At 37.7% G+C, this 24224-nt stretch overlaps 1 long non-coding RNA gene across 2 annotated transcripts in view; it reads left to right on the forward strand.

The window, feature by feature from the left end:
- Window positions 1-220: 220 nt before the first annotated feature.
- LOC135087430 (uncharacterized) overlaps window positions 221-24224 on the forward strand; it is a 38843-nt gene continuing 14839 nt past the window's right edge. The window contains exons 1-2 of one of the 2 annotated variants that reach the window (XR_010260815.1): window positions 221-289; window positions 593-648. This is a non-coding gene — a long non-coding RNA (uncharacterized LOC135087430). Of the gene's footprint in view, window positions 290-491; window positions 507-592; window positions 649-24224 lie in introns of those variants that run through there. The other variant, XR_010260816.1, reaches the window with a different exon arrangement.

A 24224-nucleotide genomic window follows, 5' to 3' on the forward strand; every position in this document is an offset into this window, starting at 1 on the left:
TTTCCGTGCAATATTTCTTTGATAAAAAATACTTATAGAAATGCTTAAGTTATTTTATGCGTATTTTTGCGATTGCCTAAAACCCTAAATCTTTATTTTCAAAACAGAAATATATTTTTTTACTGTTCCAGGCGAAATAGGTTGGTGACCAATAGGTTAAACACCACCAAACAAAAGTTGTCTATGGTCATAAGTTTTGTAGGAAAAAAAAGTTTGCCTGAGACATTTCGCGCTCATTCACTTCCGCCTCCCTCTCGGTCGCAACTGTTTTGCATCTTGTTTCATCGCGGTAAGTTATGTGTAAATATTATTAAAATTATTATCCATAGGTTTGTCAAATAATAAAATACTATTGTACAAATCAATTTTGATGATATATTAACTTAATTGTTTCTTTTCATCGTTCCGTTAGTGTAGGCATCATTTTTGTTGAAGGGGACGCCATTGTAAAACAAATGAAATAATGTTAAACAAACAACTTTTTATGGTTTAAAACTTTTTAAAGTGTAATGATCGAAGTTTTAAGTGTATTTTAGGTTCTTCAGTGCCATAATTTGTGGTTCTTTAGTTCATTAAATGTGTATAATTGCAGTTTCACGATGCCCCGCTTCAACTACGATTCCACCACGGCCGTCTGCATCGCCACGGGTAAGTCATTTAAAGTCTTATTTGTTCTTCTTTCCATTATTTTCTGTGTTTAGGTCCTTTGGTTCGTTAAAAATATACTATGTTTGGCTTTGATGAATAGTTATGGACCGCCATTTTTCTTCTTTTCTAATTGACATGGCAATGGTGTTGTAGGTAGTTCATAATTGCAAATTTATAGGATTTCTCTATCGTTGTTTCTTTATTTTGAGTCTGTTCGTTAAGATCTAGCTTTTTCAAGTCAATAACTTCACACATTTTCTAAATATGGTTGACAAGGGCGTAGCCCCTTATTCTATTTGCCAAGTTACATAAATTACCTTTATCTACCTACAATCATGGACCTATAAAAAAGGTCCATGCCTAACAGTAAATAGTTAATAACACGTAAGAAATCTTTATATTTTGAAACATGTCAATTCCACACAAGGTACTTGTATTAATAATGTCCTAACAGGCAAGTTATCATTTCATTGTTGATGAACATAAATTCTCATTAAAGTTATTTAGATCTTCTTACTCTGAGATGGTTTTCATATGAATAGTTATGTAAAATAATTTTACATGTAGGATTATTTACTGTTGAAATTGGTGTTACATTAGGTATTTAAAATACACAAGTAAGCATACCTTTAGTTCTTATTATAAACAAAGCATTTATTGAATCACATCTAATTTAATTAATGTTTCAGTGTAGTTAAAATAATTGATTTGCTCTCAAATCAAATCAATAATAAGAACTTGATTGAATCCTTCTCAAATATTGGTAGGTAATATCAATGCAGTTTAAATATTATTTGAAAACCTTCAGATTTGCAATAGGATTATTTGCATTTGATACTACTTATATCCTGCGCTTGTTATATTTGTATTTATTTATCAATATTTTCAATTTAGTGTGTTGAATTCTGATTTGACATTCATCTTACTGGGTATAGGTAGGTACTTTTTTTGAACTTGTATAAGTCTGGATCTGACCATAATATCTAGCCTTTTATAAATCAAGATGAATAATTATACTAATTATAATTTACCTACTTGAATAGTGGTAGTAATAACATAAGTTTATCTCTTGTCATAAATTAATTAAATTCAAATAGATGTGCACCAATTGATTGAAGTTATCAATATTCATCATGTTTGAAATTGGTCCTATACCTACTTAGATTATTAATCTAAGGTCCTATAATATTTTTCATTTTTACAGAAACATAAATTCTAAATTTCTTTTGATTCATATTATTACTAATTTAATTTAGGTATGTTTGATAAGCAGAAATTAGGTAGGTAGGTACCTACTTATTGTCTCAATGGGGTTAGGTAAGCCTGTTATTTGAATTTGCATTAGTTTTATTTTAGGAAATATTGTATCAATGCAATGCATTTTTTAGGTAGGATTAGCCTAATAAAATTACTTGTTGTAATATGAACTTACTGCAAAATGGTACAGTTACAGTAAAATAGGTTAGTACTAATTTGTATAATCATTGATTTCCATCATTACATACCTTAACTGGTAGGCATTTGTTTTTAATACAATTTACTGTTTTCTTTAGTATTTATTATAAACCAAGCATATTTTGTGATAGAGCATGTGCAATGGCTTCTAAATTAATTACTATTTCAGTGTAGTGTTAAGATAATTGAACCGCTCAATCAAAACATTAATAAGAACTTGATTGAATACTTCTTACATTTAGTAATATCATAATAAGTACCAATGCAGTTTGAATATTATTTGAAAACCTGTTATCATCAGATTTGCAATAGGACTAGCATTTGATACAATACTTAAATCCTGCGTTTGATATATTTGTACTATTTATTGATCAATATTTTGATTTTAGTGTGTCGATTTTGATTTGACATTCATCTTACTATACTTTTTTTAATTAGATAAGTCTGGATCTGACCATCTAGCTAGCCTATTAGAAGTTAAGATTAATAATTATACTAATCAATAATTTACCTGCTATAATAGAGTGGTAATATTATCATTCATTTTATCTTTTTTATTTATTTATTTTATTTATTTATTTTAATTACACAGGTTTACTTTTGACATAAATTAATTAAATTCAAATAGATTTGCACCAATTGATTGAAGTTTACACTATCAATAGTTATCATGTTTGAAATTGGTCCTATTATAATATTTTTGATTAATTTCCATTTTTACAGCAACTAAATTCTACATTTCTTTTGATTCATGTTATAGGTATGTAGAAGCATTACCTAATTAAAGATTTTTTTTCTGAAAATTACAGTCTAAGATAATATTTTTTTTTCTGACAATTGAAGTCTAGAATAATGTATTACATAGTATTAAAATATTATTAATTTGATAGTAGTAAATTATTGTTTGGTACACAATTTAATAAGTAAACAAATTACTTATTAACATATTTTTATGAATAAACAGGTAGGTAGGTATATGAGTATATTTGATATAAGCAGAAATTAGGTACCCATTGCCTTATTGGCATTATGTAAGCTTTCTATTTGAACTTTTAAGTAGGTATGCATCAAACTTATTTTCAATCACTAAAACAAAATAGGTAATTAATCAAGTAGGCATTGTCAATTTGTCACGTTTATTGCATAACCAAGGGTTTATATGAACTTATTGATGATTGATTTTTAAAAAAACATGTTTGTTGACATTAAGTTTGCCATTTTGTTTTCTTATGTGTGTAGGTACCTCCAAATTAGCATGTTTGATATTGCTACAAGGTGATGTTTAGGCGTTTTATGATAATGAACATATAACATTTTTTTATAATTCTAAATTATAATGAAGTTACGTTCTTTACACATTTCTATTTTTTATGACAACACTTTTAAGCGAAAATTGACTTGTATCTTTTTATTAATATTTCGTTATTTTTTTCCTGATGAGGTAGTATCAGCATAATATTATCTGGAAATAGAGAAACCACTTGCACTTTTCGAAACAAATTTCAATTTTTTCGAATTATTTATTCATAAATTATTATGCGCGACTTCATTGTCAGACTATAACTATTAATTAATTATTAATTTCTGGTAAAGGATTGTCCCATCAAGGCGATGCACGGTATAAAGGTAATAATGCACAGTGTGTAGCCATGTCAGCGTGTGCTTCCGCTTTGTCAGTTATTAAAAATCGGGCCGTGTTTGATGTTGCGGATATCAATACTATTCTTCAGTACGGTGATTTACTTTACTTGCAGTGCAAACCTCGGGACCACGTTTTCTTATTACCAGACGAATTGCCAAATGATTATCGAGTAGGGAACTTCGCGGTTAACATTAATGCAATGGAACCCAACTGGATTGAAAACGGGCTTTTTCCAGCTTCACTGCGCGATGTTGATGTTGCAACATTGCAATTAGTTCATATTTTGCGCGACCGTGTATTCACTCGCGAACGTAACGATACTCGGGATAGTTACTTGTTCACCGGGAACAATTATACGGTTTCTTTTTGGAAATTTGGCAACAAATTTTATTTATTTAATAGCCATGCGGTTGGCATCAATAATAAATTTAATCATCGGGACGAAACTCAAAATAAGGCGCGTTTGTTTTGTTGCCAAAATTTAGAAGATCTCGCAAAATTACTGTTCATAGGACATGCGTATACCTCGGCGCAATATTCTATACATAAATTAACTGTAGTAAATTTTGCGCTAAACTTAGATCCCGTCGTCCCACTCGAGCCACGCGACGCGAAATTAACAACGTTGAAACCTGTCGTAGTCCTTGAAAAAGTTGAGTTAGAATCAATAGACATTGCACCGGTGCAATCAACCAAACGAGGTCGACCCAAAAAAAAGAGATCATCTAAATCTAAAGTAGATTCTTCCGCACCGAAAAAATCTAAATTAATTAATGAAAAATTAAAACCAGTTGTGGTTCTTGAGAAAGTAGATTTAACTGCGTTAAAAATTGCCCATGATGCGAAACCTTTGTCCGTCAGTACTACACATTCTGATGTCAAATTGAAATTAAAGCCAGTCGTTGTAATTGATCGGGTCGATTTAAATAGCGGTCGGGTTAGTAACGTAACGTCAACCAAAACTCTTAAACACCGAGAGGCCGTAAAACGTTATGCTACCCAGAACCCAACTATCAATAGGGACGCGGTAAAACGTTACTCGCAAAACAATCCCTCCGTTAACAGGGACGCGGTTCAACGGTACGTTCAAAAAAATCCTTCCGTTCACAGGGACGCGGTTACACGATACTCTCAAAACAATCCCTCCGTTAACAGGGACGCGGTAAAACGATACACTCAAAATAATCCATCCGTTCATAGGGACTCGGTTAAACGGTATTCGCAACAACACCCGGAAGTTAATAAAGAAGCGTCAAAACAATATAATGTAGTAAATCGAAACTTAGAACCCGCGTTGCGTAATTCCAATATTTTGATCGGACAAAAACAAAACGATGACTTAGATTCAATTCAGACTCATTCTTTTAAAAAAATATCTTTAAATGACAGTCACAGATGTCCTCAATGTCAGGCGCGAATTTTTGTTGAGGAAAAAGGTAGAGTCAAGTGGTGTTGTGGTTCTGGAGCATATAATGTTCAAAATTTACCGCCGTTAACCGAAGAGTTCTATTCCCACCCAGCTTTCCTTCTAAGACCGCGAGCTTTCAATAATTTGTTTTCGTTTAGCGCATTAGGCGTTTCTCATGGTTTTCATCAACCAAATTCCGGTGTGTCTTTCTTAAAAATTCAGGGCCGAACTTACCATCGCGTTTTTGATTTAGCTTACACTGACACATATAATCCTATCGGTATGTACATTTACGACGAAAGGGAAAGGACAGCTGTAAGCCAAAATTTAGACATGGAGGTAGTTCGCTGCATTACCAATTTTATGCATAATGTTAGTCCGTACATAGATTGTTTTAAACGTTTAAGTCAGGAGCCTTCCGAGGAGGCACATTTGATATTTGAACCCACGTCGCGACGCTCCCATGGTAATATTTTGGGAGACATGCCAATCGGTTCGGAAATAGCCGCAATTCTGAGCACAGAACGCGAACGCTATATTCCTAAAGCTATAGTCATATGGCGCATAGGTGCTCGAAAACCGCACACTGTAGACATTTTACATCCGCTGTATGAAACTTTCCAATATCCTTTGCTGTATCCACACGGTAATCCCGGTTGGTTACCGAATAGACTCGATAACAACGGCGTAAAACTAACACAAAATAAATACGTCCGTTGTTTGTTGCTATCTGAGCCGCGGTTTTCAGAGTTGAACAGACTTTCTGAGGAATGGATAGTAGATATGTTTTGTAGAATTTCAGAGGAACGACTTAGGTACATTTTTAACATGCAGAATCATTCCTCAGATGCTGCTCTTAGATCTGCTCCCCTTCAGGAAGTAGAAAACTCAGTAGAGATAAGTAACCAGATAGCAGCAGATGAAACCATACGGGGAGAGGGCGGTGTTGTGCCGGGACGTGTCTATCTGCCCAATACATTTACTGGAGGTCCACGGTATATGAAAACTAAATATATGGATGCGATTGCACTGGTCAATAGACTGGGCACTCCATCATACTTTTTAACGATGACATGCAATCCAAAGTGGCCCGAGATCCAACAATCTACTCCACAAGGACAAAGGCCTAATCCTTTAATTTGTGCGAGAGTTTTTAACTTGAAACTCGCACAACTTTTAAAAGACCTTAGAACTGGTGCTTGGTTTGGTAGATGTATGTATATTATGCATGTCATAGAGTTTCAAAAACGAGGACTGCCCCATGCCCACATTTGTTTTAGAATCGAAGGGGGTGGTCCCATACAAAATTTTGAAATCGATCAATTTGTAAGGGCAGATATCCCTCCTCCTTCTGAGGCAGGTGGTAGATTACGCAAGGCTGTGCTTGATCACATGATACACGGCCCATGTGGACCTCCACATAGAACAGATTTGCCATGTTGGGATACTGAAAAAATGAAATGCACAAAGTATTTCCCCAAATCTGAAACGGCTGTAACTTACTGCGATGACAAAGGTTTTGTTCATTTACGCCGTGATAGTAAAAACCAAGCCACCATTAAATTTAGAAATAGAGACATAACGGTTAGTGATTTGTGGGTCGTTCCGTACAATGCCGCTCTTCTCCTCAAGTATGACTGTCACATAAATTTATTAGCATATTCCGCACGCGCGATCGTCAAATATCTATTCAAATACATGACCAAAGGTCCTGACGAATCGCGCGTTACAGTCGTTCCCGATTCAGATAAAAACAATGAAATCGAGCAGTATGTCACCAAACGTTACCTTGGTTCTTGCGAAGCGACGTGGCGCATTTTAGAGTTTGACGTAACAGCTCGCGAACCGAACGTAAAGCAGCTCGCCGTACACCTTGAGGGCCAACAATCCATCTTTTTCAAGCCGGGAACCGAAGCAGATGCCGCGCGCCGCGCTCATTCGGACTTAATAACTTATTTTAAAAGGCCTCTCGGTGAACAGTTTGATAACATAACGTATTTAGATTTTTACGAGCGGTTTATTGTACATTCACGACGTCCCACCACAAAAAACGTAGAAATCTTTGAATTGAGCAATAATAAATTTTTGACAAGACGGCAAAGGGGCGAATTAGTGTCGCGTTTATTCTGGGTCGCGCCAAACAGAGGTGAATTATTTTACTTGCGTCTTCTTTTAGCGTCTCAGCCGTGTCGTAGTTACGACGATTTATATAAACTTGGTGGTCCATTGTGCAAAACTTTCCAGGAAGCTGCGAAAGCTCTCGGGATCGCGGACGATGAAGCGGAGTATGAGATTGCTATGCAGGAAGCATCTACATTTTTGACTGGACCACGGCTGCGTAACTTTTTCGTACTCTTAGCTGTGAACGGGGTTAGGGTCGTTTCTTTGTGGGATAAGTACAAACATTTAATTGGTCAGGATTTTTTGCAGCGTTTATCCGATGACGCAGAAAAAGCGTACAAACTTTGTCTCGTCCAAATCGACCGGTTATTGCGTAAACATGGGACATCCCTTGTCGAGCAAGGGTTACCGGGCGTTATAGACGATTCGACCGAAGTAGGCCGCGAGCGCGTCGAATATAATCGCGACGAGTTAAACACGTTCGTGAGTAGCTGGCTACCAAAATTATCCCCCGACCAAAACCTCGTGTTTAGTTATATTCACACTCTCCTGAGTGACAGCGAGTTCCGAAACTCTAACAATACTGCCATTTTCATTGACGGGCCTGCCGGAACAGGTAAAACTTTGCTTTTAAATGTAATTACTGCACACGCACGCGGAAATTCAGGAATTGTCTTGTGTACGGCGAGTTCAGGTATCGCGGCGCAAAATTACGTAGGCGGCATTACGGCACATAGCATGTTTAAATTCCCCCTCAACCCCGTAGATGATCTTGGTTACTGGAGCATTACCAATGGTTCGCAGCGCGCTGAGCTTGTTCGACAAGCTGACGTTATTATTTACGACGAAGCCCCTATGGCTCACAAATATTTAATTCACCTGCTTGATAGGTCTCTCCGCGATTTGATGAAGTGTAACAGGCTTTTTGGTGGGAAAATCGTAATTTTCGCAGGAGATTTCCGTCAGATACCTCCTGTCGTAGTAAAAGCTAAAAGTAACTCTGACGTAATCAATTGTTCAGTCAAGTCCTCACCGATTTGGGAACAAATTAAAATTTTCAACTTGAGCACTTCCCAACGTAACAGAGACGACCCAGAGTATTCTGACTTTTTATTAAAACTGGGATCGAATCAATTGCCGGTTCAAACTGTAAAGGTGAATCGTTCAATTTTAAATTTAGTAGATTTAACTTCCCACCTTTCTTATGTTACAGATTTGAACGATTTAATAGATTTTGTTTTTTCACATGTTGTCATTATTGAACCGGACACGTGTGCTGGTCGAGCAATACTCACCACACACAATCAAAACGTTAGGGAAATTAATTCCATAGTATTAGATAGAGTAGAGTCGGAACCGTTACACTTTTATTCAATCGATAAAGTCCTTTCCGATAACGCGGACGATATATTTTTAGGCGCGGACGCGTTAAATAAACTGCAGCCAAAGGGTGTTCCAGAACATGATCTAACACTAAAAGTAGGATGCGTGTGCATGATAATCCGCAATCTTAGTTTTTCAGACCGACTGGTCAATGGCACAAAAGTTATCGTCGTGAAAACTACGCCGCGCATAATAACCGTTCGCAAGCCAGGCGAAACAAACGAATTTTTGATTCCGCGTATCTTGTTTAAAGCTCCAATCGAACCGGATAGCCCCATCGAAATGACGCGACGGCAATTCCCCTTAGCTCTGTGTTATGCCATGACTGTTCATAAGAGTCAGGGGCAGACTATAAATCGGGTAGGCGTAGACTTGCGGTCGGACGTGTTCAGTCATGGCCAATTGTACGTAGCGTTAGGTCGGGTCCAAGAAAAATCGGATATCAAAATTTTAGTTTCGCGCGATAAATTAGTCGACGATAAACTTTTGCTTAATAATGTAGTGTACCCGCAGCTTCTTTAGATTACTTTTTTTATATATTTTTTTATTTTTACGCAGTTTCTCGGAAAGTGTAAATATAATTCACCTCATCAATCAATTGACAATTCTTTTGTGTAAATATATTTTAAAATCAATTAAAATCAAGCTGACACGCCTATACACGTGCATTATTTATTTATTTTTGCTTTTTTATACTCATTTCGCATGAATTCAAAATTTGGTGGTTTTTGTTTGGGCATGTTGGTTTTGTGTATATGAGTTATGCGTGTGTGGTGGTGTGAGTGGAGATAGTGAAGTATCGGGGGAATGGGCTATGTTAAATATCATCTCTACACTGTAGGGGTGGATCGGTATAGCGTCGTCACTTGGAGTATAAATCCATTTACATTGGTGTTTGATTTTAGAATAGGAGCTTTCTCGGTCAACCAAATTGAAGAAGAGATGTTATGATATCGCTGAAGGGCGAACTGAAGGATAGACGTGGACGACTGTTGGGGGGACACGCCAGCCTGTGGGCTGATGTTGCTGATGCTGTGGGAAACACCGGCGGACGTCTTGGGGAAGGTAACGACATCGAAGCGAAGAGTGTGGAGTTCGACAGCCGCATAGCTGCGGGCGTGAAGTTGAGGGGGAAGAGACCGGAGAGAAGATGCAGGGGTGACGAATCAAGGTAAGGTTAATAACCGCTTGATAATGTCCCACTTGTGCCAATTGAATGCCTCAGCGTCGACGGAATGTCAGGAAGTCTAGGTACAAGTACGAGTATGCCAATATAACAAACATATGCATGGTTCCGGAGGCAACGAGCAATGGGTGTGTTGATTTTTTGTTAGTTATATGCCATTTTAAGCGTAACTGAACGGAATTGTTCTTACCAGCATATAATGGATATCGTATAATTGTCATTTTGTAAAAGTAAGCTTCAACCAAACCAACGCATGCAAATCACCATCGCCGACGCGATCATAGGCGAATGACAGGTCGCACGACCAGTCATTGGCCTATGATCGCGCCGGCGATGGCAATCTGCACGCGTTGGTTTGGTTGAAGCTGAAATAATGTACAGGGGTAGCCTTTTTTTTCGCCTTACTTGAATAAGCAATGCACGCTGCGTCGTAGGTTACACTGAAGAACATAGGTACTTTTATAGATATATAAAGTGCTTTAAACGGTTATGTGGAGAGTAGGTTTTCGAGGGAGCACATATAATATTTGAACCCATGCAATGACCGTGACGTAATGAATATGTCCGTTTGTTTCTTGCTATCTAAACCGCGGTGTTCCGATTTTTTTTATATTGTATGTAAAAAAATACAGTTGGCTTTAGGGATGGTCAATGGGGCCACTCCCGCCGCAACTTGACCTATTTTTAATACTATGTTGCATAAATTAATAATAAAACATAATGACAATAAAGTGATCCCCTCCATTGTCAAGATTATCTTCAGTCTGAATTGTTATTTTTATTAAATTAAAAAGAAAGATCTTGAATTTGTCATTCTCACTAAAATGTCTCTAAAATATGATCGAGTGAAGCGATGGCTGGCTCATCCGTCATGTCTGTGAACAGGCGCTGCCTTCGGGGACTGGTCAAACCAAGTTGTCCAGATTTTTACGCTTTTAATTTTGAATGGGGTGATGTTATAGTATTACTTTGCCACAGTTCCCATAGCATAGATAGTCAAAAATATTTTTGGTTACTTTAGTGTCAAAACAGTCACATTATTGGTAATAACACATTACACGATTGAAAGGGATCCTCTTCGATCTTATTGTGTTTAAGTTTTTTCAGTCTGAATTATTACTATCATTAGAATATGAAAAAAGATATCTTGGATTTGTCATTCTCACTAAAATGTCTCTGGGGTGGTGGCGTGGTGAGGCGGGTCGTTACATTCTCTAAAATATGATCGAGTGAAGCGATGGCTGGCTCATCCGTCATGTCTGTGAACAGGCGCTGCCTTCGGGGACTGGTCAAACCAAGTTGTCCAGATTTTTACGCTTTTAATTTTGAATGGGGTGATGTTATAGCATTACTTTGCCACAGTTCCCATAGATAGTCAAAAATATTTTTGGTTACTTTAGTGTCAAAACAGTCACATTATTGGTAATAAAACATTACACGATTGGAAGGGATCCTCTTCAATCTTATTGTGTTTAAGTTTTTTCAGTCTGAATTATTACTATCATTAGAATATGAAAAAAGATATCTTGGATTTGTCATTCTCACTAAAATGTCTCTGGGGTGGTGGCGTGGTGAGGCGGGTCGTTACATTCTCTAAAATATGATCGAGTGAAGCGATGGCTGGCTCATCCGTCATGTCTGTGAACAGGCGCTGCCTTCGGGGACTGGTCAAACCAAGTTGTCCAGATTTTTACGCTTTTAATTTTGAATGGGGTGATGTTATAGTATTACTTTGCCACAGTTCCCATAGCATAGATAGTCAAAAATATTTTTGGTTACTTTAGTGTCAAAACAGTCACATTATTGGTAATAAAACATTACACGATTGGAAAGGATCCTCTTCAATCTTATTGTGTTTAAGTTGTTTCAGTCTGAATTATTACTATCATTAGAATATGAAAAAAGATATCTTGGATTTGTCATTCTCACTAAAATGTCTCTGGGGTGGTGGCGTGGTGAGGCGGGTCGTTACATTCTCTAAAATATGATCGAGTGAAGCGATGGCTGGCTCATCCGTCATGTCTGTGAACAGGCGCTGCCTTCGGGGACTGGTCAAACCAAGTTGTCCAGATTTTTACGCTTTTAATTTTGAATGGGGTGATGTTATAGTATTACTTTGCCACAGTTCCCATAGCATAGATAGTCAAAAATATTTTTGGTTACTTTAGTGTCAAAACAGTCACATTATTGGTAATAAAACATTACACGATTGGAAAGGATCCTCTTCAATCTTATTGTGTTTAAGTTGTTTCAGTCTGAATTATTACTATCATTAGAATATGAAAAAAGATATCTTGGATTTGTCATTCTCACTAAAATGTCTCTGGGGTGGTGGCGTGGTGAGGCGGGTCGTTACATTCTCTAAAATATGATCGAGTGAAGCGATGGCTGGCTCATCCGTCATGTCTGTGAACAGGCGCTGCCTTCGGGGACTGGTCAAACCAAGTTGTCCAGATTTTTACGCTTTTAATTTTGAATGGGGTGATGTTATAGTATTACTTTGCCACTGTTCCCATAGCATAGATAGTCAAAAATATTTTTGGTTACTTTAGTGTCAAAACAGTCACATTATTGGTAATAAAACATTACACGATTGGAAAGGATCCTCTTCAATCTTATTGTGTTTAAGTTGTTTCAGTCTGAATTATTACTATCAGTAGAATATGAAAAAAGATATCTTGGATTTGTCATTCTCACTAAAATGTCTCTGGGGTGGTGGCGTGGTGAGGCGGGTCGTTACATTCTCTAAAATATGATCGAGTGAAGCGATGGCTGGCTCATCCGTCATGTCTGTGAACAGGCGCTGCCTTCGGGGACTGGTCAAACCAAGTTGTCCAGATTTTTACGCTTTTAATTTTGAATGGGGTGATGTTATAGTATTACTTTGCCACAGTTCCCATAGCATAGATAGTCAAAAATATTTTTGGTTACTTTAGTGTCAAAACAGTCACATTATTGGTAATAACACATTACACGATTGAAAGGGATCCTTTTCAATCTTATTGTGTTTAAGTTTTTTCAGTCTAGAATATGAAAAAAGATATCTTGGATTTGTCATTCTCACTAAAATGTCTCTGGGGTGGTGGCGTGGTGAGGCGGGTCGTTACATTCTCTAAAATATGATCGAGTGAAGCGATGGCTGGCTCATCCGTCATGTCTGTGAACAGGCGCTGCCTTCGGGGACTGGTCAAACCAAGTTGTCCAGATTTTTACGCTTTTAATTTTGAATGGGGTGATGTTATAACATTACTTTGCCACAGTTCCCATAGATAGTCAAAAATATTTTTGGTTACTTTAGTGTCAAAACAGTCACATTATTGGTAATAAAACATTACACGATTGGAAGGGATCCTCTTCAATCTTATTGTGTTTAAGTTGTTTCAGTCTGAATTATTACTATCATTAGAATATGAAAAAAGATATCTTGGATTTGTCATTCTCACTAAAATGTCTCTGGGGTGGTGGCGTGGTGAGGCGGGTCCTTACATTCTCTAAAATATGATCGAGTGAAGCGATGGCTGGCTCATCCGTCATGTCTGTGAACAGGCGCTGCCTTCGGGGACTGGTCAAACCAAGTTGTCCAGATTTTTACGCTTTTAATTTTGAATGTGGTGATGTTATAGCATTACTTTGCCACAGTTCCCATAGATAGTCAAAAATATTTTTGGTTACTTTAGTGTCAAAACAGTCACATTATTGGTAATAAAACATTACACGATTGGAAGGGATCCTCTTCAATCTTATTGTGTTTAAGTTTTTTCAGTCTGAATTATTACTATCATTAGAATATGAAAAAAGATATCTTGGATTTGTCATTCTCACTAAAATGTCTCTGGGGTGGTGGCGTGGTGAGGCGGGTCGTTACATTCTCTAAAATATGATCGAGTGAAGCGATGGCTGGCTCATCCGTCATGTCTGTGAACAGGCGCTGCCTTCGGGGACTGGTCAAACCAAGTTGTCCAGATTTTTACGCTTTTAATTTTGAATGGGGTGATGTTATAGTATTACTTTGCCACAGTTCCCATAGCATAGATAGTCAAAAATATTTTTGGTTACTTTAGTGTCAAAACAGTCACATTATTGGTAATAACACATTACACGATTGAAAGGGATCCTCTTCAATCTTATTGTGTTTGAGTTTTTTCAGTCTGAATTATTACTATCATTAGAATATGAAAAAAGATATCTTGGATTTGTCATTCTCACTAAAATGTCTCTGGGGTGGTGGCGTGGTGAGGCGGGTCGTTACATTCTCTAAAATATGATCGAGTGAAGCGATGGCTGGCTCATCCGTCATGTCTGTGAACAGGCGCTGCCTTCGGGGACTGGTCAAACCAAGTTGTCCAGATTTTTACGCTTTTAATTTTGAATGGGGTGATGTTATAGTATTACTTTGCCACAGTTCCCATAGCATAGATAGTCAAAAATATTTTTGGTTACTTTAGTGTCAAAACAGTCACATTATTGGTAATAACACATTACACGATTGAAAGGGATCCTCTTCAATCTTATTGTGTTTGAGTTTTTTCAGTCTGAATTATTACTATCATTAGAATATGAAAAAAGATATCTTGGATTTGTCATTCTCACTAAAATGTCTCTGGGGTGGTGGCGTGGTGAGGCGGGTCGTTACATTCTCTAAAATATGATCGAGTGAAGCGATGGCTGGCTCATCCGTCATGTCTGTGAACAGGCGCTGCCTTCGGGGACTGGTCAAACCAAGTTGTCCAGATTTTTACGCTTTTAATTTTGAATGGGGTGATGTTATAGTATTACTTTGCCACTGTTCCCATAGCATAGATAGTCAAAAATATTTTTGGTTACTTTAGTGTCAAAACAGTCACATTATTGGTAATAAAACATTACACGATTGGAAAGGATCCTCTTCAATCTTATTGTGTTTAAGTTGTTTCAGTCTGAATTATTACTATCAGTAGAATATGAAAAAAGATATCTTGGATTTGTCATTCTCACTAAAATGTCTCTGGGGTGGTGGCGTGGTGAGGCGGGTCGTTACATTCTCTAAAATATGATCGAGTGAAGCGATGGCTGGCTCATCCGTCATGTCTGTGAACAGGCGCTGCCTTCGGGGACTGGTCAAACCAAGTTGTCCAGATTTTTACGCTTTTAATTTTGAATGGGGTGATGTTATAGTATTACTTTGCCACAGTTCCCATAGCATAGATAGTCAAAAATATTTTTGGTTACTTTAGTGTCAAAACAGTCACATTATTGGTAATAAAACATTACACGATTGGAAAGGATCCTCTTCAATCTTATTGTGTTTAAGTTGTTTCAGTCTGAATTATTACTATCATTAGAATATGAAAAAAGATATCTTGGATTTGTCATTCTCACTAAAATGTCTCTGGGGTGGTGGCGTGGTGAGGCGGGTCGTTACATTCTCTAAAATATGATCGAGTGAAGCGATGGCTGGCTCATCCGTCATGTCTGTGAACAGGCGCTGCCTTCGGGGACTGGTCAAACCAAGTTGTCCAGATTTTTACGCTTTTAATTTTCAATGGGGTGATGTTATAGTATTACTTTGCCACTGTTCCCATAGCATAGATAGTCAAAAATATTTTTGTTTACTTTAGTGTCAAAACAGTCACATTATTGGTAATAAAACATTACACGATTGGAAAGGATCCTCTTCAATCTTATTGTGTTTAAGTTGTTTCAGTCTGAATTATTACTATCATTAGAATATGAAAAAAGATATCTTGGATTTGTCATTCTCACTAAAATGTCTCTGGGGTGGTGGCGTGGTGAGGCGGGTCGTTACATTCTCTAAAATATGATCGAGTGAAGCGATGGCTGGCTCATCCGTCATGTCTGTGAACAGGCGCTGCCTTCGGGGACTGGTCAAACCAAGTTGTCCAGATTTTTACGCTTTTAATTTTGGATGGGGTGATGTTATAGCATTACTTTGCCACAGTTCCCATAGATAGTCAAAAATATTTTTGGTTACTTTAGTGTCAAAACAGTCACATTATTGGTAATAACACATTACACGATTGAAAGGGATCCTCTTCAATCTTATTGTGTTTGAGTTTTTTCAGTCTGAATTATTACTATCATTAGAATATGAAAAAAGATATCTTGGATTTGTCATTCTCACTAAAATGTCTCTGGGGTGGTGGCGTGGTGAGGCGGGTCGTTACATTCTCTAAAATATGATCGAGTGAAGCGATGGCTGGCTCATCCGTCATGTCTGTGAACAGGCGCTGCCTTCGGGGACTGGTCAAACCAAGTTGTCCAGATTTTTACGCTTTTAATTTTGGATGGGGTGATGTTATAGCATTACTTTGCCACAGTTCCCATAGATAGTCAAAAATATTTTTGGTTACTTTAGTGTCAAAACAGTCACATTATTGGTAATAACACATTACACGATTGGAAAGGATCCTCTTCAATCTTATTGTGTTTAAGTTGTTTCAGTCTGAATTATTACTATCATTAGAATATGAAAAAAGATATCTTGGATTTGTCATTCTCACTAAAATGTCTCTGGGGTGGTGGCGTGGTGAGGCGGGTCGTTACATTCTCTAAAATATGATCGAGTGAAGCGATGGCTGGCTCATCCGTCATGTCTGTGAACAGGCGCTGCCTTCGGGGACTGGTCAAACCAAGTTGTCCAGATTTTTACGCTTTTAATTTTGAATGTGGTGATGTTATAGCATTACTTTGCCACAGTTCCCATAGATAGTCAAAAATATTTTTGGTTACTTTAGTGTCAAAACGGTCACATTATTGGTAATAAAACATTACACGATTGGAAGGGATCCTCTTCAATCTTATTGTGTTTAAGTTTTTTCAGTCTGAATTATTACTATCATTAGAATATGAAAAAAGATATCTTGGATTTGTCATTCTCACTAAAATGTCTCTGGGGTGGTGGCGTGGTGAGGCGGGTCGTTACATTCTCTAAAATATGATCGAGTGAAGCGATGGCTGGCTCATCCGTCATGTCTGTGAACAGGCGCTGCCTTCGGGGACTGGTCAAACCAAGTTGTCCAGATTTTTACGCTTTTAATTTTGAATGGGGTGATGTTATAGTATTACTTTGCCACAGTTCCCATAGCATAGATAGTCAAAAATATTTTTGGTTACTTTAGTGTCAAAACAGTCACATTATTGGTAATAACACATTACACGATTGAAAGGGATCCTCTTCAATCTTATTGTGTTTGAGTTTTTTCAGTCTGAATTATTACTATCATTAGAATATGAAAAAAGATATCTTGGATTTGTCATTCTCACTAAAATGTCTCTGGGGTGGTGGCGTGGTGAGGCGGGTCGTTACATTCTCTAAAATATGATCGAGTGAAGCGATGGCTGGCTCATCCGTCATGTCTGTGAACAGGCGCTGCCTTCGGGGACTGGTCAAACCAAGTTGTCCAGATTTTTACGCTTTTAATTTTGAATGGGGTGATGTTATAGTATTACTTTGCCACAGTTCCCATAGCATAGATAGTCAAAAATATTTTTGGTTACTTTAGTGTCAAAACAGTCACATTATTGGTAATAACACATTACACGATTGAAAGGGATCCTCTTCAATCTTATTGTGTTTGAGTTTTTTCAGTCTGAATTATTACTATCATTAGAATATGAAAAAAGATATCTTGGATTTGTCATTCTCACTAAAATGTCTCTGGGGTGGTGGCGTGGTGAGGCGGGTCGTTACATTCTCTAAAATATGATCGAGTGAAGCGATGGCTGGCTCATCCGTCATGTCTGTGAACAGGCGCTGCCTTCGGGGACTGGTCAAACCAAGTTGTCCAGATTTTTACGCTTTTAATTTTGAATGGGGTGATGTTATAGTATTACTTTGCCACAGTTCCCATAGCATAGATAGTCAAAAATATTTTTGGTTACTTTAGTGTCAAAACAGTCACATTATTGGTAATAACACATTACACGATTGAAAGGGATCCTCTTCAATCTTATTGTGTTTGAGTTTTTTCAGTCTGAATTATTACTATCATTAGAATATGAAAAAAGATATCTTGGATTTGTCATTCTCACTAAAATGTCTCTGGGGTGGTGGCGTGGTGAGGCGGGTCGTTACATTCTCTAAAATATGATCGAGTGAAGCGATGGCTGGCTCATCCGTCATGTCTGTGAACAGGCGCTGCCTTCGGGGACTGGTCAAACCAAGTTGTCCAGATTTTTACGCTTTTAATTTTGAATGGGGTGATGTTATAGTATTACTTTGCCACAGTTCCCATAGCATAGATAGTCAAAAATATTTTTGGTTACTTTAGTGTCAAAACAGTCACATTATTGGTAATAAAACATTACACGATTGGAAAGGATCCTCTTCAATCTTATTGTGTTTAAGTTGTTTCAGTCTGAATTATTACTATCATTAGAATATGAAAAAAGATATCTTGGATTTGTCATTCTCACTAAAATGTCTCTGGGGTGGTGGCGTGGTGAGGCGGGTCGTTACATTCTCTAAAATATGATCGAGTGAAGCGATGGCTGGCTCATCCGTCATGTCTGTGAACAGGCGCTGCCTTCGGGGACTGGTCAAACCAAGTTGTCCAGATTTTTACGCTTTTAATTTTGAATGGGGTGATGTTATAGTATTACTTTGCCACAGTTCCCATAGCATAGATAGTCAAAAATATTTTTGGTTACTTTAGTGTCAAAACAGTCACATTATTGGTAATAAAACATTACACGATTGGAAAGGATCCTCTTCAATCTTATTGTGTTTAAGTTGTTTCAGTCTGAATTATTACTATCATTAGAATATGAAAAAAGATATCTTGGATTTGTCATTCTCACTAAAATGTCTCTGGGGTGGTGGCGTGGTGAGGCGGGTCGTTACATTCTCTAAAATATGATCGAGTGAAGCGATGGCTGGCTCATCCGTCATGTCTGTGAACCAGTGTTGGCAAAAAGTTAATCTGATTAATGATTAAAAATTAATGATTAAAATCATAATCAAATTTTTTTGATTATGATTAGTTAATCATTAATCAAAAATTTTGATTAAGATTAATTAATCATAATCATTAATCGTTAATTTGATTATTTGATTAACTATCTACTATTTTCATAAGAAAAGGGTTGGGAGTGTATGAAAAGGTACCCGCGGCGTCTTTCCGTTCTATACATGGCCAGAACGCACCCATAGGAAACTGCTCGTGTATATTTTGGAGTGTCTCTTTGTAAGTCGGTCACTACAAACTATACACGAATTTTGCGTACTGATCGTGTATAGTTTGTGTCGTGGATGGATTCCGTCTTCGCTCCAAACTATACTACACCACTTACAGTTGACTAGAGTGTGTTTAGTTTATTTGATTTAATAAAATATGGAATTATATTTAAAATTATTACATTTATTAGATATTATGGTCGTGCTTTGTCCTCGAGATTAGAAATAAGAACTACCTATGTAGATCACGTACGGTGATGCCATTTTTAAATTCATTAATTTTTACATAAAATATTATTATTTTACTGAATCTACATATTATTATAATAAATCTAGATTTATAACACTAATGTAAGTGGTTTCTGACATTAAATTGATTAGGTAGATTTCAAATTAAATAACAATTATTTATTGGTGAGAGTGAATGAAGAAAGTTAAACGTGCATTATTAACTAAAATTGTCGACCGTTCGGTGTAGTGGTTCGAAACGGATAACTGTTCCGGAGGTAGCGGGTTCGATTCCCGCACAGTACAAACATTAATTTGTGTGCATGAACATATTTTGATATTTGTTTGTATTGGACTGGGTGTCTTCTATGTATAATAAGTATGTATTTACAAAAAAAGTATTTAAGTATGTTTATATCCGTTATCTAGTACCCATAGTACAAGCTTTGCTTAGTTTGGGACTAGAAGCGCAGTGTAAAATGTCCAGGGATATTCATTTTTATTTATAAGCTTTTATCTCAAGAACAAAAATCATTTTCACATACATAATTCTTAATTTCAGAGTTATTCAGCCCCAAAACAAATTAATATCTTTTCTATGGCAGAATATGAAACACCAATAATTAACTTTTTTAAAAAAATAAAACCGACTTCAAATACGTGAACACAAAAAAAACTAAAAATTAAAAAAAAGTTCTACCCTTGGGGGTGAAATATTTTCTTTAAATTCACATGAAACCACCCTTTTGATAATACCTATTCCACAAAAAAATAATCGTTCAAATTGGTTCATAATCGGCGGAGATATTGCGTATAAAAAAGTTCGTCCCCAATTTTCCACCCTTGAGGGTGAAATATTTTCTTCAAATTCGCATGAAACCACCATTTTGATAATACCTATTCAACAAAAAAATAATCGTTCAAATTGATTTATAATCGGCGGAGATATTGGGTATAAAAAAGTTCATCCCCAATTTTCCACCCTTGGGGGTTGTTTTTTCTATTATTAAATTTAAATGGGACCACCCTTGAGGTATTACCTATACGCCGAAAAAAGATTTGTTCAAATCGGTTCATAATTGGCGGAGTTAAAAACATAGAAAAAAAACATACGGGTCGAATTGAGAACCTCCTCCTTTTTTGAAGTCGGTTGAAAAGCTCTTTATCAAAACAATGGCACGTGTCGAAATTGATTCAATGTTTAAAGTAGACACGCAGTTATGAATTAATATGTAATAGAAAGAGAGGTAAATAAGTCAAAATGACGAGCATGCAACTAAGTACTCGCGTATACATTGTAATTGCGAACTTATTACAATACATACATGATTAGTCCGTATGCGTACTGACGATGTATATTATGGAGTAAGATAATTGACCTAAGTCACTACAAAGTATACGCGAGCAGTACGCAGCGTATGCGTACTGGTCGTGTATAGTTTGGAGGAGCTTAGTAAAAAAAGTCACATCCAAACTATACTCGATTAGTTTCACACCCTTGCGTTCTGGCTATGTATAGAATGGAAAGACGCGTACCCGCGACTTATAAAATATCTAGCAAAGGGGGGATTTGGAGTTGTACTGTCGTTTTCCCAAAAAACTGCGTCAATTTTCACTACTCAAAACACTTATCGCACTAGTTTTGTTTCTCACAATTCTTCCGGTATCCTCCAGCAAAATTGGGTCAGGATAGAAGTTAAGCAGGAGAGTTCGTAACAGAAGTTTCGGGGGGAGGCCCACGCGTGGGCAATTCAATAGAAGGGTGGGGTTGCTAAGCTAGGAGGTTTTGCGTGTTGGGGAGGTGCAGGAGAGTTCGTAACAGAAGTTTCGGGGGGAGGCCCACGCGTGGGCAATTCAATAGAAGGGTGGGGTTGCTAAGCTAGGAGGTTTTGCGTGTTGGGGAGGTGCAGGAGAGTTCGTAACAGAAGTTTCGGGGGGAGGCCCACGCGTGGGCAATTCAATAGAAGGGTGGGGTTGCTAAGCTAGGAGGTTTTGCGTGTTGGGGAGGTGCAGGAGAGTTCGTACCAGAAGTTTCGGGGGGAGGGCCACGCGTGGGCAATTCAATAGAAGGGTGGGGTTGCTAAGCTAGGAAGTTTTGCGTGTTGGGGAGGTGCAGGTGACTTCGTACCAGAAGTTTCGGGGAGAAGCCCACGCGTGGGCAATTCAATAGAAGGGTGGGGTTGCTAAACTAGGAGGTTTTGCGTGTTGGGGAGGTGCAGGAGAGTTCGTACCAGAAGTTTCGGGGGGAGGGCCACGCGTGGGCAATTCAATAGAAGGGTGGGGTTGCTAAGCTAGGAAGTTTTGCGTGTTGGGGAGGTGCAGGTGACTTCGTACCAGAAGTTTTGGGGAGAAGCCCACGCGTGGGCAATTCAATAGAAGGGTGGGGTTGCTAAACTAGGAGGTTTTGCGTGTTGGGGAGGTGCAGGAGACATCGTACCAGAAGTTTCGGGGGGAGGCCCACGCGTGGGCAATTCAATAGAAGGGTGGGGTTGCTAAGCTAGGAGGTTTTGCGTGTTGGGGAGGTGCAGGAGACTTCGTACCAGAAGTTTCAGGGGAGGCTAGGGGTGGGGGGCAGGTGGTGGGAGTGTGGGGTTGCAAGTAAGTGCTGGAACGGTAGGGGAAGTGGACTGATATCCTCCTACGGGAGGTCGGAAGACTGCACCGGAAGTTTCAGCGAGGGAAGGGGGCGGGGGGCAGTCTAGGTTACCTTATATTTATCTAGGTATGACCTGTCATAGAATTGTAGCCTAAAACCAAACATCTAATATTAGAATTCAATGTTTTAACATTGTTTTCGATAGAACATTTAAGAAGTTAATCAAGTTAATCAAATTAATGATTATTGATTAATGATTAACAAATTAATCATGATTATGATTACTTTTTTAATCATGATTATTTTAATCAGGATTAATTTAATCATGATTAAAATTAATCAAATTAATTAATTGATTAAAAAATTAATTGATTAGTGCCAACACTGCTGTGAACAGGCGCTGCCTTCGGGGACTGGTCAAACCAAGTTGTCCAGATTTTTACGCTTTTAATTTTGAATGGGGTGATGTTATAGTATTACTTTGCCACTGTTCCCATAGCATAGATAGTCAAAAATATTTTTGGTTACTTTAGTGTCAAAACAGTCACATTATTGGTAATAAAACATTACACGATTGGAAAGGATCCTCTTCAATCTTATTGTGTTTAAGTTGTTTCAGTCTGAATTATTACTATCATTAGAATATGAAAAAAGATATCTTGGATTTGTCATTCTCACTAAAATGTCTCTGGGGTGGTGGCGTGGTGAGGCGGGTCGTTACATTCTCTAAAATATGATCGAGTGAAGCGATGGCTGGCTCATCCGTCATGTCTGTGAACAGGCGCTGCCTTCGGGGACTGGTCAAACCAAGTTGTCCAGATTTTTACGCTTTTAATTTTGGATGGGGTGATGTTATAGCATTACTTTGCCACAGTTCCCATAGATAGTCAAAAATATTTTTGGTTACTTTAGTGTCAAAACAGTCACATTATTGGTAATAACACATTGCACGATTGAAAGGGATCCTCTTCAATCTTATTGTGTTTGAGTTTTTTCAGTCTGAATTATTACTATCATTAGAATATGAAAAAAGATATCTTGGATTTGTCATTCTCACTAAAATGTCTCTGGGGTGGTGGCGTGGTGAGGCGGGTCGTTACATTCTCTAAAATATGATCGAGTGAAGCGATGGCTGGCTCATCCGTCATGTCTGTGAACAGGCGCTGCCTTCGGGGACTGGTCAAACCAAGTTGTCCAGATTTTTACGCTTTTAATTTTGGATGGGGTGATGTTATAGCATTACTTTGCCACAGTTCCCATAGATAGTCAAAAATATTTTTGGTTACTTTAGTGTCAAAACAGTCACATTATTGGTAATAACACATTACACGATTGGAAAGGATCCTCTTCAATCTTATTGTGTTTAAGTTGTTTCAGTCTGAACTATTACTATCATTAGAATATGAAAAAAGATATCTTGGATTTGTCATTCTCACTAAAATGTCTCTGGGGTGGTGGCGTGGTGAGGCGGGTCGTTACATTCTCTAAAATATGATCGAGTGAAGCGATGGCTGGCTCATCCGTCATGTCTGTGAACAGGCGCTGCCTTCGGGGACTGGTCAAACCAAGTTGTCCAGATTTTTACGCTTTTAATTTTGAATGGAGTGATGTTATAGTATTACTTTGCCACAGTTCCCATAGCATAGATAGTCAAAAATATTTTTGGTTACTTTAGTGTCAAAACGGTCACAGTATTGGTAATAAAACATTACACGATTGGAAGGGATCCTCTTCAATCTTATTGTGTTTAAGTTTTTTCAGTCTGAATTATTACTATCATTAGAATATGAAAAAAGATATCTTGGATTTGTCATTCTCACTAAAATGTCTCTGGGGTGGTGGCGTGGTGAGGCGGGTCGTTACATTCTCTAAAATATGATCGAGTGAAGCGATGGCTGGCTCATCCGTCATGTCTGTGAACAGGCGCTGCCTTCGGGGACTGGTCAAACCAAGTTGTCCAGATTTTTACGCTTTTAATTTTGGATGGGGTGATGTTATAGCATTACTTTGCCACAGTTCCCATAGATAGTCAAAAATATTTTTGGTTACTTTAGTGTCAAAACAGTCACATTATTGGTAATAACACATTACACGATTGAAAGGGATCCTCTTCAATCTTATTGTGTTTAAGTTTTTTCAGTCTGAATTATTACTATCATTAGAATATGAAAAAAGATATCTTGGATTTGTCATTCTCACTAAAATGTCTCTGGGGTGGTGGCGTGGTGAGGCGGGTCGTTACATTCTCTAAAATATGATCGAGTGAAGCGATGGCTGGCTCATCCGTCATGTCTGTGAACAGGCGCTGCCTTCGGGGACTGGTCAAACCAAGTTGTCCAGATTTTTACGCTTTTAATTTTGAATGGGGTGATGTTATAGTAT

This window comes from Ostrinia nubilalis (genome assembly GCF_963855985.1).
Source record: "Ostrinia nubilalis chromosome W unlocalized genomic scaffold, ilOstNubi1.1 SUPER_W_unloc_9, whole genome shotgun sequence".
In the NCBI taxonomy this organism is placed as follows: domain Eukaryota; kingdom Metazoa; phylum Arthropoda; class Insecta; order Lepidoptera; family Crambidae; genus Ostrinia; species Ostrinia nubilalis.